This window comes from Alligator mississippiensis, chromosome 14 (assembly GCF_030867095.1).
Source record: "Alligator mississippiensis isolate rAllMis1 chromosome 14, rAllMis1, whole genome shotgun sequence".
NCBI lineage: Eukaryota > Metazoa > Chordata > Crocodylia > Alligatoridae > Alligator > Alligator mississippiensis.
The window spans coordinates 39445820-39462009 of record NC_081837.1 but is presented as its reverse complement, the minus strand read 5'-3'; positions in this window follow the sequence as shown (position 1 = coordinate 39462009).

The window sequence follows — 16190 nt, the reverse complement described above, 5'->3', positions numbered from 1 at the left end:
CTGAGGGGGACCTTGCTTTGTGCCCCTGAAGAGTTTGCCCCAGTTCCCTCTTGCGGGGGGTCTGGGCTCTGCGAGCTGTTGGGCTGCAGAGTAGTCAGTGTCTAGTGAGACCTCTTTATGACCCATGCCAGCCCTTCACTGGATGAGGCATGACAGGCAGAAGGCTACGGTGCACGTTGAGTGAGGCCAGGAGGCTGAAGGCAGACAGGCAGCAGGCAACGAAGTGCTGGACTCTCCCAGACACACAGAGGCTGCAGCGTTGCCCCAGGGGAACAAGGCAGGGGCATTTGCTGAACAGTCTCATCACGGGCTGGGACAGCGCTTAGTTGCAGCCGGGCAGATGCTGCAGCTGTGAATGGAGCACCTTTTAACCACAGCTCTTGGACGGAGGCAAAGGCTGCGGCTGACCTCTCCGTTTCCTTAGGGGCTACACAGTAAGCTGCATTCACCTGAGGCTGGGGTCGTATATGGGCACGTATGTCATGTGTGTGCACATCACATCAACTCACATGGTTCAAAAGCTTCCCTCACCACAAACGGGGGGGAGCCATGGCTTGGGGGTGATGGCATTTGCCTACTTATCCAGCCGCACGCGTGGCTGCAAGCGCAGTGTTGCCTCTCTGCGCCTGGCTGTGCCTCCATGCCTCTGTGTGAGTGGGTACCTCAGACAAGCAGCAGGACTGCGGGGATTTACATGTGCGTGGGCATGCCGAGGTTTTGTATTGCAGGGCGACGGTGGATACCTGGGGAGATTATGTAGGGGTAGCGAGGGGAGGGTGGTGCCGTGTTTTGTTGTGCACACGGAGAAGGGGCAGGTTCCTGGGCTGGCAGAGAGCGACGACAGGCCTGTGTCTGGAATGACTGCACCGTACATGTGGTGTTGGCAAGGTTGTGTGTTTGGTGCGATTGCTTGGGTAGTGGGGTCCTGTGCCAGGCATGTGTAACCACTGGTGGGGTGTGTATGTGTGTGTGCGTGTGTGTGGAGTTAGCTGAGGGGTTTATATGTAGAACAGGATTTTGTGTGAGGACTATGTAGGGACTGACAAAGTTGTCCTACGTGTGTGTGTGTTTGTGGAAGCCCACAGTTGTGTGTGTGTGTGTGTGTGTGTGTGTGTGTGTGTGTGTGGGGAGGAGGGGGTCATGTGTAGAATAGGATTGTATGCGGGGAGTGGAGGGTGACCAGTGAGATGGCACCCAGGCGTGCTCATGGGTGGGTCAGTGGTACTGTGTGTGTGATGGTGTGTGCGCACAACAGGACTCTATGTGGTGACCGGCCAGGCTGCTCATGTGTGCATCCACACGTGTTGAAGGGTCCTGGACTGTGACGCTGTGGCAGGGTGAGTGTACGTGGGAAGGCTGCGTGTGGCAGGGCTTTGGACAGTGATGGCCGGGGTTGTACGCTGTGTGTCTGGCAGCGTACACAGATGCCAGCGGTCCTCCAAGATAGATGAGCCAAGTGCCTGCAATTGTCCATACAGGGAATGTAACCTTTGGGGAGCAGAGTTTTCTATGCTCTTTACGGAGCTAAATAGAAATCGTTCTGCTCTGTGAAGCTGGAAATTGGCTGCAGATATCATCATCCAGGCATTTGGTGTGAAGAATAGACTCTCCGCTCAGTCATTAGCTGCAGGCAACAATGCAAGAAGGTGGGGGGAGGGAGCAGTTGAGGTAGGTGCTGAGCTCTGATGCCCCAGGACTGTCAAGGGACCTTGCTCCAGGAAATGTCCTATTTCTAGTATTTTGCCCCAAACTAAAGGACAGAGGGATTGTTGTGTAAAGGGGCATAGGTTGTAGCTGTGTTGGTCTCAGGACATAGGCAGACAAGGTTCTTTGGGTGGATAGGATATCTTTTAGTAGATCTAATAAAATTATTTATAATAAAATTTTATTAGGTCTACTAAAAGATACCCTATTCACCCAAAGAACCTTATCTGCCTATTGTGTAAATGCAGCCACTTCAGGGGTGGAGCAGCAGTCATTCAACAGGACAAAGAGATATGAAACAAAGAATCTTGCCTAACAGGAGCAACTAAGTGAATAGCCTGGAGAAGCGGTAGGTCAGCAGAGGGGGATGGGAATTTCTCACTTGCAAGCACTACCTTGGCTACCTTTTTGTCTCTCTTTCCTTCCCCTGCCTAATTTCCTTTCCTTCCTCTTCCCCTGTCTTTTCCATCTGTCCCTGTGTACACTCTGTTTTTAAATCTGTAGTAGGCTGGCAGACAGGAAGGGAACCTAGGGACCCTTCTCAGCCCAAGGCTGAGTGGCCTTAAGAGAGGCAAGACTGCTTCATTGGGAGCAATTCAGTTCCTTGTTCAGTGTCGGATGAAAGCAGCTCCCTTTTGCAATTCTTTATCACTGTCAGACAACAAAAGGCCCAACCGCGCTGGTTAAGTGAGCTGGACGAAAGACAGCTTCCAGCAAGAGCGTAATTCAGATGCTGCCTTTAAAGGGAAGCTGCTTTGATGAACTTGGAACTTGGACCTGGCCCATGAGTTAGCCCACAATGACTAACAAAATCCCCCGGCACGCCCATTGTTTATGACGCCTGTGCCCTCACCATTATCAGAAAGCAGAAGTCAGTTCCTTCCCTATCAGCCCTCACTAAGATTTTCCAGGGTCCAGTAGTTTTGGAAATCAAACTTCCTAATTGCAGTGCAAGTGGAAACTTCTCCAGTCACCCGTTCCCTTGTAAGGGCTTCCAGAGCTGCATCACTCACTGTTCTGCGAGGGTCTGACCCTACACGGCTGTTACGCCGTTCACTCCGCTGGCATCATACCAAGGACCAGCTGGGCCGAGGATCTTTCCTTTTGTTTTCCCAAACATACACGTGGGGTCAGGTTGTCAGACTCTATTACACGCTGTTTGTGTGATAGTGACGTCTATGGGAGTCTCCGTCATGGGGTAGGACTTCACGTGTTAGGAGCTGTACAAACACAGGACCAAGTGAGAATCCTCTCCTTTCCTCACAGCACCCACAAATAGAGGTGAAATTAAGCTGCATACTGAGGACTGGCCCTAGAGCCAGGCCTGCGGAGGACTTTTTTTGCTTCATTTTGAATCTGGGGAACACTGGGAGCACGAGACTATGGTCATGGGGTTTCTTCTCCTGCCCTTGTCTGTCCAGTCCATTTAAACGAGTCTTCCAAGCAAAGGTCTTTTCTTGCCTTGTGTGTGCAGAGCATCTAGCATGACTGCTGGTGGGTCTGGGTGGTCTTGTACTGAAAAACAGATCATAATAATTTAAAAAGTTTGATTCGAGCATTGTCTGGGGTGTGTTCCACCAAGAAACGACTAAGGCCAGAGAGGGAGAAACAGAGAGAGGACTTACAATACTGGAGGCTTGATTATTTGTCTGCTTTGCACTGGTGTAAATCAGCAGTGATTTAGGTGTAAGCAGCAGAGTTGCATGGGATAAAAAGGTGCAAGTAAAGGGAAAAACCAGGCTCAGTGTATAAAATGGGAACGGGACTGAGACCAGCTCTATATACCCCAGGCTCCAGAGATGGATGGAGTTGGTGTTTGCTGGAGGTGAGATTTGGAGGGTACCCAGCTGGGGCAGCATAGACTTGGGTGGGGCCCTTCTCTTCCACAGTAGAGATGGCAGGTTGCCCATTAAATGAACAGAATTGCCCTCCAGGGAGTCAGGACAGAGCTCCCACAGGTTTACGTGGCAGGGGTTGAGGGACTTAACAAAGTTTACAAGTCTGTAAAATCAGCCAGAAGAACCTCTTGAACCAAGAAGCATTTGGGGATCCTTATTTTTAACTGATGAGCACATATGGACCTTCTGTTCGAGCCATGTCGTGCCGAGAGCAGCTCACGCATCCTTAATGCATCTTGGTGTAACAGTTTCTTGACAGTACAAGACTTGCAGCCAGACTGGAAGTAGCCCATCTTCATGCTGTCTCTTGTGGCCAATACCCCTGACACTGTCCTGGCAGCACCTTCAGGTGGGTGACACTGTTTCCCAACTTCTGCGAGGTATTAACTCATCAGTAATCAGTTACTTCATTATTCATTAAAAAAAATAATAACCCAGACGATAATCCCCGGCATATATTCAACTGGAGACAGCAAACACTAACGGATCGCTCATTATCTCTAATCATCATGCCCCAAATCTGTTTCCAATTATGAATGGTCTTACCCTGTAATTAATTGCGGGAGCCATTCATTAGTGATTAAATATTGGCGATTATCTATTAAAATCAGGTGGTGAATTGGCCAATTGATTAAAAATGAACAAGAAGGTCATAGAAAGGCTTCCTGCACCTGGAGAGAGGGAGGGACAGCAATGAGGACTGCTTTATAGCCCTCTAGGACAGCTGTTTTTGAACAGACAAGGCAGGACGCCTGGGTTCTAGCCTTTGCTCTGACTTTTTAGGGTATAGTTTTGGGCGAGTGATTTTCATCAGCCTGGTTTTTAGAGACACCAAGCACCTAATTTTATTTCTTATTGTTATTTATTTATTCTAAATTATTCATTTTAACACAATAGTACCTGGGGTCATTGTGCTAGATGCTATACAAACATAGGACAGAAAGATGGTCCCACATGGATTATAAGGAAAGGGCTTCTCTGTACATGAAAACAGATGTTGTTGAATAATTATTCCAGGGTAATTATTTCTGCGTAAGCCCCACTCATAGCCCAAGTCAGGGCTTATACTGAAATAACTAACTGAAGCAATTATTTTTGGAATAGTTATTTTGGCAACTTTCCAGGTGGAGACAACCCCAAGACAAGAAACATAGAGGGAATATCAACAGGCAGAGATTTAAGAGCACAAAGCAACCATGAGACACCTTGTAATTCCCATTCACGCTCCTCTCTGACTATATGTTGCTCCATGCCTCAGTTTCCCCACTTGTCAAGGAGCCACTCTGCCACCTCCCAGTGAGAATGGCCATGAGGTTTTATACAGCACTGAAAGAGCCTTGGCTTGAAGTTGCTTCTCTAAGCACAGTGTTTAGTATTGAGGGAAGTGAAAACGTTTGGGTGGTTGAGCAGTTAATTTTCCCTCCCAAATAAAATGTGCTGAAAATGAGTTATTTCCTGTCCCTCCAGAAAATAACCAGCCTGCCTGCCCATCCAGTGCCTGCAGCACTTCCAACCGGGAATGTCAGGGACATGAGGGCTGAGCCGAGCTAAGGACATGCAAGAGATCTGCTGGCTTTTATCTGGATTGGAGGTGGATGCTACTTGCATACAGGTGCAAGGCCTTTTCCTTTGCAGCTGCCAGTGGGGGATGTAGGAGGGCTTTATTTATCTGGGACCTACAAAAAAAAAAAAAAAAAAAGCCCAGGGAATTCAGAGCAGAAGATTAAAAAAGGCACATGGCCACTTTGGAGTTAATTCATTTCCATGGCTCTAGCTGTGCATCAGTGCTCCTTGCTGTGCTGAGTTTACAGCTCAGTAATGAAAGAGGGTGCCTCACATCACTGTCTGCTCATTCTCTGCTGCTGTTCCAGGCTGAGGGTAGCAGGGACAAAGCTGGCCTCTGAAGCACCCGTGGGGTTATAAGAGCGAGACTCTACCCATGGCCAATGACGCTTGCTATTAACCTGTGCTGTGGTGGCTGGGCTTGGCCAGTACCTGTGACCTGAGGACAGCCAGCTGGCAGCTCCTTGGCTGGACAGCCTGGCCCTGCTGAACTCATAGCACTGACGTGGGTCGGATGCTGGATGCAAGTGCCTTGCTCTTAGCTTGTACAGGCAGACGGCTCCGGCTGTGGGCTGGCACGCCGCAATCCTTCTGTCTCTGCAGCCTGGCTGCAAAGGAAGCAGGGAGGAGTTGAGCATCCCAGTTTCATAGGGCCATTATACCTCTGCAGGCTCTACCCCATGTCCTTCCAAGTGATAAGGCCCTTAAATACCATGGTCATCGCAAAGCCATGTGAAGCACAACTCACCTCTGACATGCTCAGCCGACCAAGGCACAGCTAATCTGGCCAGCCCAGCAGAGCCTAGCTGTACATCTTCACCGTGACAAGCTTGAAGGAAAAGTAGGGCTCTTGCTCCCATACTGCTTCAGCACCTGGTGCCAGGGGCAGAGGGCTACAGATACCTTTAGTGTTGATATATATAGATTGAATTTAGTTTGGGAGAGGCAAGGGGAGAGAGGGGGTAGGTTGTTAAATTGTCCACCACATGCGTCTCCAGTTGGGTGACCTGAAAGCCAAGGTCAGAGGTCACTGTTGGAAATTTGGGCCCCCAAATTTTGGACCTACTGATGCTGAATTGCAACTCGATGTCTAGAGCACCGGGCAATTCCCTTACCCTTATGTCACATCCACAGTGTCATGTAAAAGGGAGAGCGGAGCTAGAGGTTTCTAATCATGTCAATGGACAAGTAGATCTAGGCTGCTTTATACCACACAGGGACCGACTTGAACTGACCTGCCCTGTATCAACTGACTCCAAACTTCATTACAGCAAATGAACCCAGTGCTCCCCAGAGGCTACTGATTCACTTGAGAGTTATCCGGACATGGATTATTGGTTCAATAGTGGCAGACGGTAGCTGCTCCCGGGGAACTGGTGTGAGCGAAGTTGAGAGGGTGTAATTAGGACTGTATTTTCAGTCAATTCAGGAGAACTCAAGGATGAGGGAGCTTTGTGAAGTGTGGGACTGGCAGCTCGAACAACTCCTCCCTGTGCCTGAGCGAGGAAGGAAGAACTTGTAGGTAAATAGGCAATTACGCAGGGGCGGGGGTATGGATCTGAGATGTGTGTCCTGAAAAATGTGTTTGGAAACAAGAAGAGAGACCCCAAGCTGCATTCTGGGATACCGGCTGGTAACGTTACTTAAGAAAAAAAAAAAAGGAAAGGAAAACTCAACCGAACCCTGAAGGTATGAGACTATTGTAAACAGCAACGGAAACTGGGACAGCTTCTAATTCTGGATGTCTGCATATTACATATTGACAAAAAGACAGGCGGCTGACGCGCCTTGGCAACAACATATGGTAACCCATGGAGGCTGGTCCAACCCCGGTCCAAACAGCCAGGTCCAAAGCAGGACACTGGTACCCTCAAGGGAGGTGCTGCCAAGGCTGAATTTTAGGTGGGCCGAGAACATGCTAACTGGACCGGGCTCATCCTAGTTTCTGCATCCAAGTGTGGCTTAAATAGGGGCTAGACATCTTGCTGCCCAAGCCAGGTCGCTCCTGTGCATGCCCAGAGGCCGAGCTACAGGCGCAAAGGGAACTTCCAGCCCCTGAAGCCTGCCTCAGTCCATATTTAGGTGCCTAAGTCCTGGCTTAGATGAGGCCTCAAGTAACCAATGGCATTTATATTTGATTAGTGACTTGATAGTGTGATGGATTGATGGTCCCAGACTACGTCAGTCCACGTGACAAGAATACACCACCCCAGGAGGCCAGCTCATTTTTCTGCATCTGCAGAGAAGACCAGGACTGAATGCACCACAGGAACAGAACAATTTTCCCAACCTGAGGCGATTCCCTCCTGTGTCCAAAAGTGGTGTGTCCACCTTCTAGCTCAGTGATTCTCAGCCAGGGGACCTTGAGATCCTTGCAAGGGTGTTATAGGGCACCATGTGCTGCTAGCACCTGGTAGGTGTGTGTGGTCCACAGGGTAAAACCTAAAGATTTCAAATAGAAATTCATAGCATAGCATTAAAAACATTTTGACCTGCCATGGTCTTTCTGAGGTCCTTGCGACTGAAGAATTGCTCTAGTATTTTTCTGTAATAAAAAAAAAAAACCAAGTGAAAATTAAGAGCTGGCATTTTTTAGGGGAATTTTGAGTTTAACAAGGGGAACCTTATTCTAAAGGTTGAAAACCACTGCTCTAGATGGTCCCTTTATATCCCCATTGAGGTCCATCACCAGAGTCGTGTGGGTGGAAGCTTCCATAACTATTGTAATGATATGCACTTACAATATAATACTCACCAACTAGATGGCTCTGTGGGCTGTAGAGACTCCCAGACAGGGTTTTGTTAACACCTGGTAAACAGGGGAGATAAAGCTGGAGTTCAAGCTGTGTGCGATTCTTTTGGTTCTGAAGTTGTATTTTGTATTCCTTAATAAGCACCTCCCAGAGAAGTCAGATTTTGCCTGGATAGATCATTTTCTTTGTGCTGTGGAAAAACTGATTTCACTTCTCTGGAATCCTCATTCTATGAAAAAGAAAAGCCTCAAACAACAAAGGCATTAAAGCCCAATATTCGTTTCCTTGGTTTACCTCATGCTCTGATTTGCAGCCTGGAAGAACTCATCTGTGTGTCATGAGATGAATAACATTTCCAAACTCCAGGCAGAGTAGTGAGAAGGCAGGTTATTGGAGAAGACAGAGCAACGGTTTCATCTGGGGTGTCACAGCCTACATGGCATGATTGCTGACTGCAGTTGTGTGCAGAAGCTGATGAGATGACTTGAGACAAGCAACCAAAGTTTCTATTTATTTATTTTTTATGGTGTATGTTTTCTGTTGGCAGCGTCAGCGTGCATGGAGGAGACACGGAAATGTCAGAGAGCTTACAGGCCCAGACACTGTAGTTCTTTGCTTTTGTAGAATACCTTTGGGTTTTTTTAGGGCATATTTTTTATATATGGCCTTATATATTCCAAAAGCTGCCAACGAGCAATGAAGCAGGTACCAAACCCCTATAGAATGTCCTATGTTCATGACACTGTTGGAACAGCATCACAAATCAAATAACTCAGAGGCTAGGATTGCTAACCCCTCCTCCTTCCTGGGGAATTAAACACTATCTGAGGGGTATTAGGACTGGAGGATGGGGGTATACAGAACTCATGGCTCAGAAGCTGTCTGCACTTTATCTCTTGGGAGTGAGTTTAACAGCAGCATAAACTATCAGCTTGGTTATCTTAGAGACTGGCGTCCTTTCAGTCTGTAAAACAGGCCCCTTTTTATAATGAAACCCAGTTGGGCTGACAGCTGGATTTGAACCCTTGGCTGATAATATTGCAAGTGGGAGCCTCTACCACTTCACCTAAAGGATGAAGTCCATGAGCTAGAATCAGCCACAGACTCATCACCAAGAACTAGAGTAGGGGTAGACAACCCCTGGCATGGGTATTAGAGTGTGGCACGCAAAGGCATTTTGCTTGGCATGTGTGCCTTGGGGCGGATGGCAGGGAAGAGGCCAGGGCTGTGCTGCCATCACAAGAGGATCAGGCCCTTTGTGGCTCCCCCGCCATCCACTCTTGGCACACCAACATCTTACAAGTCGAGGTTGCGGGTGTTTTTGGCACTCGGCTGACCCCTGAACTATGAAGAGAGGTTTTCCCCGGTGTGGTTTACATGGATTTCTCTCCCTCTACACAAACACCATTGCTCTGTCTTCAGACACCATCAGGCGAGTTGTTTCCCGGGGGCCATTTAGTCACTGGCTTCTCTGTTACAGCAGCCGGTTGTGGTGTGGATACTTCTCCCTCGAGAAGGGGAGTGAGGCCCATCAAACTCCACTCACAGGAATTTCCTATGTCCCTGTGCAGGGCTTTGTTTCCAACAGCACTGCACTATCTAACCGCTCTTCAGCCTTGCAGGACTGATCTGAGCTGGCTGCCTAGAGGCAAACGGGCTTTATTATCCATCCCTGGCCCCCTAAGGACCACAAAATCTTGAAGAGAGGGCTGTTTTCTTCTTTGGATGCAACCATGGATGAGTCAGTAGAGACTGGCAGGGTCAAGCTGCCCAAGAGGAGACTCCACACAACACTCAAACCAGGAAGCGATATTTTCTAAACACTTCCCCTCACCCCCCAGCCCCAAGAGAGACATTGAGAGAGACGGATGGGTGGAAAGCACAATGGATAAATAGATACCAAGTGGAAGGCAATGAATAATGAAGACAGCCTGGCCTATGATGGATAGAAATGGACTGTCAGAGTGATGGATGCAGAGGGACAGAGAGACAAGCATACGGCCAGACAGACACTTGCCTGGTCAGCAAGACAGATGGATAAATACGGAGGTAGGGCAGATAATGAAGACAGACAGAGAGATGATGGACAGGCCGTGCTGCGGAGATGGACGGACTATATAGCGTGTGCACTCTCTCTTAACCAGGAGCAGCCATCAAATGTGGCAGCTTGTCAAATGCAGGAGCCAGGGAAGCTTGACTGCTCCTCTTTGGGAGGGAGCTGTGAGCAGAGCCCTCTCCTCCGAGCACACTGGGGTTGGGCAGCTAATGAAGGAGGACTGGGATGGAGCTGGAGGACAGAGGGCAGAGCAGATTTGCCAGGTACCGAGTGCTCTGCGGGGTGGGAGCAGGGCAGAGCTCTTTGGCAGCCTCTGCAAAAGGAGCTGCCTGGGTTGTGGATCCATTCCCAGAAAGCAGGGGGGTCCAGATTGCGCCTCTGAACACCTCCCTGCTTTGCTGGCACAGGACAGAAGTGTGAGCAAGGAACTGCCCTATTTCCTGGCAGGGAGGAAGGAGGCCTCCTAGGTCAGCACAGGAGCTGAGCACTATGCCTGCCTCTGCCACCGCCCTCTCATGTGACCATGGGCATGCCACTTAGTCTGCCAGGGCCTGTGGTCTCCAGTCTGTAAAATGGGCCTATAAACAACCCCTTTTGCCACTTTCTCTTTGTCCTCTATGTTTAGCCTATAAGCCCTTTGAGACTGCCTCTAGCCAGATGTATGATTGTGCCTGGCACAATGAATCTGACCTGTGCAGTGTGACGGAGTCCGTGACGCATGATTGGCACTGCTGGGGCCAACACTCCCTCCTTACCTAAGCTCTTGGCTGCAAAGGGGTCTTTCCACTCTCCTGCACTCAGCCGGCAAGTAAAACAAGCAAGCTGCTGAAGAGACATGGGGCAGAAAAGGCGCTGATTTCTACCCTCTCCCTGCGGCAAAGGTCTACCTTGACGTGGGCCTGGGCTTGGGCAGTGGACGTGGAGCCAAGGTTGGGGTGTCCCCAGGCATGCAGAGGTGCTTAGCTCGTAAGCTGTGGTGCAAGCCGCTTTCTAGCCCCTGACTGTTTGCTCAACATTGCAGGATCATCCAGTGACCCCGGTGTCTCTCACTCGCTAGCTCCCCGGCTCTCTGCATTGTTATTTGCTTTGGCACAGTTCGCCTCGTACCACCAACGCTTCTCACACTATATAAATAATCAGCCTACCTGGCATCTCTGTCATGCACGTGGCCTGATCCCGTGAGCGATCCTGCCTGGGAGAGTGGCCCTGAGTGTCTCCAGGTAACAGCTCAGAGGCAGCATCTGCTGGGAAGGGCCTGGGCAGCAGCAAGGGGGTCCAGGGCATTTGTGTCCAGTTGGGATTTCTGCTGGGTGAAGCCATGAGGGGTTGCAGGAATGGGGAATTCATCTCAGAAGACTTTTGGGTGCAGCCTCTTAAATGGATATAGCCAGCAGCAGTGGGCTCCTACCACAGGTCCTTCTCTCTCTGCTTTATTGTCGGAGGCCCTCAACACATCCTGGTCCTCACAGCCCACTCCAAGGCTTGCTCCCCCTGGATAGAAGCCTGTGCTGCTAGCTGCATTTTGCTGACTGGGAGCTGAACTGCAGGGGACTGAAGTGACACCCCCAAGGTCACACAGGAAAGCGGTAGCAGAGCAGACTTGGCTCTCCCCTGTCTCAGCTAACCACTAAACTGCCCTGCCTTTCTTCCTTGCCTTCAGCACCCTGCCAGGCTTTTGGAAGGGAGCCCCTTCCCCTTGCCTGCCTGGCCAGGAATCAGAAACACAGAGAGCTTTGCTGCATCCACATAAGGGCATTTTGCAGGGACTGAGAGCAAACAAGGGCAAAGCATAAGGATACAGCCCCTGCCTGTAGACTCAGAAGGCACCAAGTGCATGGAGACGAGGCTGCCTGGGCCAGGGGAGGCATCTGGCTGTGTCAGGCCTAGGAGATTTGGGTGCCAGGATATAATGAAGCAAATGTCCCCAGGAGTCCCCTTGCTAGTGCACAGAGGGTGAAGTTTACAGCCTAGGACAGGAACCGGTTCCTAGAGGACGACTACATGAGGCATCGCAGGGATGATACACAGGTTCATTCCCACCGTGAACATGCAGTCGGCTCTGGGCTACAGCTCAGCTGCTGATGTATAGGCCCCTCATGGATGCTGAGGCAGGGCAGTCAAAGGAGAGCACCATATCCCAGCTGGGAAGAGGCCAGACACACAATACTGGTCCCCTGTCCTGGGACAAGGTACCAGGCAGGTCTCTCCCACCCTCAGCATTGTGGCACAGCACCAGTTGCGCTGCTTCATTAATTCCCAAGGAGAGGGCTGCCTCGCTCTCCTCCATTTGGTTCTTACACCTCCCTGTTATTTATTCATGCCTGGCTGTTTGTTTTCATGACAGGGCTCCCAATTACCTCCCCTGCTTTCCCCATGCCCAAGGGAGAGATGATGGATTGCAGGGGAAGGGGGGAGTTAGAGCTGCCAGCTTGGCTTTGACCTTGGCAGACACTGGAGACAGAGCGGGTGGACTGTGCTATACAGGGGCCCTGCTCAGAAGTGTCCTGCTGGGCAGCTGGCCTCTTTACAAGTATTAGCTAAACCCACTGGGAGACGGAGCAGTGCAGGAGGGTCACAGTCCCTCTTTCACCACTGGGGACACGACAGTGCAAAGTGAGGGGTATGGGCCTTTGCCATTATCCAAAGTGCCACAGTCTTTGCCTTGATCCCTAACCCTTCTAAACTCCTACAAGGATCTCAGTGAGCTTTGCCTTCCCAGTTGCCAAGTAAATTAGTGATACGGGAGACTTGACTGTTCCAGTGCCACAGGGCAAATAAAACAGGCCCAGGCACTTGCGAGGGTTGAGATCTCATGATTGCAAAGTTGTGCTCGGGATTCTGGAGGCCTGAGTGCTGGGAGCTTGCGGCTGGCCGACAGGAAGTCTCTTGTGCAAGGTCAGTCCATGGATCTGGGCTAGGGCTGGCGTTCAGGAGCCCTTCTGCCTCCCACCCCTGTGCCATTCTGCTCACCGAAGTGTTCAAATGCATCCTATGTCCCACTCCTGCTAAAACACCCATGCACGTAACTCTGGAGAGGAGACAGACTCTCCTTGGGACCTATGAATGGATCCTGCTTTCCCCTGTGCGATGAGGAATGTATTGGAGGCCCTTGCTCCACAGCCAGGGGTGTCCCTATACCTGTCCCAGGAGAATCCATCCAAGTTTTCCACAATGCAGCCAGCAGGGAAGGGCAAACCGCGTGACCACCCAGGGCCCCCCAAAATTTTGCAACAAATTTTTTGGGAGGGTGAAGCGTTTGCAAGGAAGTGGCTCTATTTGCATTTTAACACTCAACTATTAATTTACTTCCCCCAAAGAATATGAAAAAGATCCACAGTACAACTGTGGTGGGTTAACATTTACCTGAGCCTCTCTAAGGGGCCCCAAATGACTCTCTTGCCCAGGGCTCCAACAACCCTGAGGCCACCACTGGTGCAGCATATGCGGGGAAAGGGCCCTGGGAGCTGCGTCCATGCTATGCAGATGCCCTTGCAGAGCAGATGTGATGAGTAGAGCCGGGAGCTCCATCCCTCGCTCTGGACCAGCAAGGAGCTCACAGGAACTTGGCACTGCTCGCCTCTCATCACTGACTAATCCAAGGCCGCTGGCACCTGCCAGATCTTGACAGTAATAAATGCATCAGCTAAGCTTGCCCTGAACATGCATTTCCATAAGCGGAGAGAACCTCCCAGGCGGCCAGCCCTGCAGTCCGCGACCCAGCCCACTGGCTCTGCCGCTTGCTGTGCCCCGGCTCCGTTCCAGCCCGGCTCATTAACACACCGAGGCCACGCCAGGGAGGTGGAAGGACAGCCAGGCCCTGAGCCACACTCATGCTCCAAAGAGTTAAGCCCCAAGCAGAGAGCGAAGTGTGAAGTGCCTAATCAATCCGCCTGTCAGGCCTGACTTTGCATGCCAGTGGCTGCTGGAAGTCTCCTTCCTGGCCCTCTCTGAGTGTGGCTGGTCAGATGTCAGAAACCACAGGAGCAGTAAATGCCTGCAGACACCTCTCCATCCTCTCCCAGGCCAGCCGGGCACTCAGGAAAAACCGCCATCTTCCTTATATCTTTCTCTCCCTCTTCCTTTTTCATTTTCTCTCTCCCTTTTTTTAGAGCAAAGCCTGGCCCAGGGGCAGGGGTGGATCCTGGAGCACAGGCAGTGCACTGGTACACTCGCACCTGCCTTTGATTCCTGCTCCACCCAAAGCTTAAAACCAACTGCCTGGAAGTGAAGGCAGCATTTCTAGTCAGGCCAAGCTGAGGGAGTCAATTAACTTTATAGCTCATTATCATCAACTTGATCCCTTCTAAATTCTTCAGTCCATGGGTGTTAATGACCCTCTCTTTTTTTAATGGTCTTCATGTTCCACCCATCCAGCTAGGCCTTGTTCTGCAAGTCTGCTGTCTGTTTGCTGCTGCTGGGAATGAAGCTCCTATTTTATAGCCCTGCAGACTGTTTTCAATGCATTCCAGTGAAGTTATATTAGTTTTTGCTTCAACGTTAAACTGAATCCTATAGCCCTGGGCCCTGACTATATTAGTAAAGCTTCTAGTTGACTTCTAACCGGAGACACATAGGTGTTGTTTCCTATGTGATGATGCCCCTCACCAGTTGCACCCCTCTTTTGAAAACTCTAGATCCACCTGTACTCAGGGGTCATTTCTAGCAGCCTACACCTTTTGCTTTGCAATGGGATCCCTGGCCTGAGACCCCCTGACTCTCTTGGGCTCCCAAGCTCAGCACAGCGGCTGCCCTGACAGGTTTGATGAGCCATCTCTGCTGCTGGCTGGGGGAAGCTGCAGTTCCACCCATGTACTAGCATCACAAGTCACACTTGGCTCCTTGTTCTCCCTGCGACTGACGGCACCTCTCAAGCACTTGCCAAGCCAATGCTACATTAGCTGGGACACCACACCAGGTCCCAAAGTGGCTGTGAAATGTCTCATCAGAGGAGTCTTTGCCCAGCCCCAGTCCCTTTGGTGCAGAGACATGATGGTTCTAGGCAGGCAGCAGCTGAGGGGGGCAATGAGCTTCTCTGGATGAAGATAATGAGGAGCAGCTTGAGCTGGCTCCTCATTAGGAGTGTGCTACTCACTCAGCCCTTGTTCTGATTAAACTTGGCCTTAATGAGCAGGGAAGAGATGTGGAGGAATGTGCTGCTCTGTGTATGACAGGAGGGGCTCTGGGCTGAGGGGTGCAGAGACGTGTGGGGCATCAAGCCGACTCATAGCAACAGCCCCTTCCTAGAGGCAGATGGTGTTGGGGTCTCAAGGCTGCCTACTCTCCAGGCTTCATTTGGCATCTTCAAAGCCATCATTGAGGAAGAGACCCTGGGGATCGAAGAGAGCCACTTCCACATAGTAATCCCTGGTAACATCTTTGATGGCCAAGAGCTCCCGAATCAACAAAAACACCAAAGTGCACAAAGGTACAGGACACCGTTTTTGTCATACAAAAGAAGGAGGGACCCTACTGCATCAAATGACTGTGGCTCCATCCCTGCCATGTCAAGGCAGCTCTCCTCCAGACCCTGGAGCTGCTGAAGCCCAGTGTGCAGCTTGCAAAAGCTGGAGACAGAGCTCTTTTAGGTGGAGGGAGCAGGGTGTGGAACAACTTTCTAAAGGGAAGCAGACTAAGGGTGTCATGCAAAGCCCTTAAGAAAGCTTCCTCGCTATGAGGGTGGAGACAGAGCTCCCTCTATCACAGCAGAGCCTTCTCTATCAGGGATGTTAGACTCAGAGGCTCGTGACAACTCTGTCCTAGCGCTCTCATTTCCATGCAGTGATAGGAGATATAGATGAGCCATAGTTGGGTGGAAGGGCTGTATTGCAAAGCGATTTGGAGTTGCTCTGTATATGAGGTCCAAAATGCGTGACACCATCTGGTTACTGGAGGAGAGATTTCTGTATGACTACAGTGGTTTAACTTGCCAGCATCTGTCGGGGAAAAAACAAAGGAGGAGGGAAAGGACAGCTTGAGATAACCGCCCTCTCTACAAATGCTAGGAGTTGCCCAATCTCAGAATGGTTACCTTGGATGGATTTTCCTCCATTCCCAACTTGCAAAACTGGTTGGGATCAGGACAGGAAAGGGCCTGTGTGCATCAAGGATCAAAAGAGCTCAGGCAGAATTAAAGAGGTCTGTTTCTCAGGAGAAAGCAAGAATGAGACAGTAGTGGTTCAAGGGGAATTGTTCTGACAAGCTACTGCCGGGGTGTGA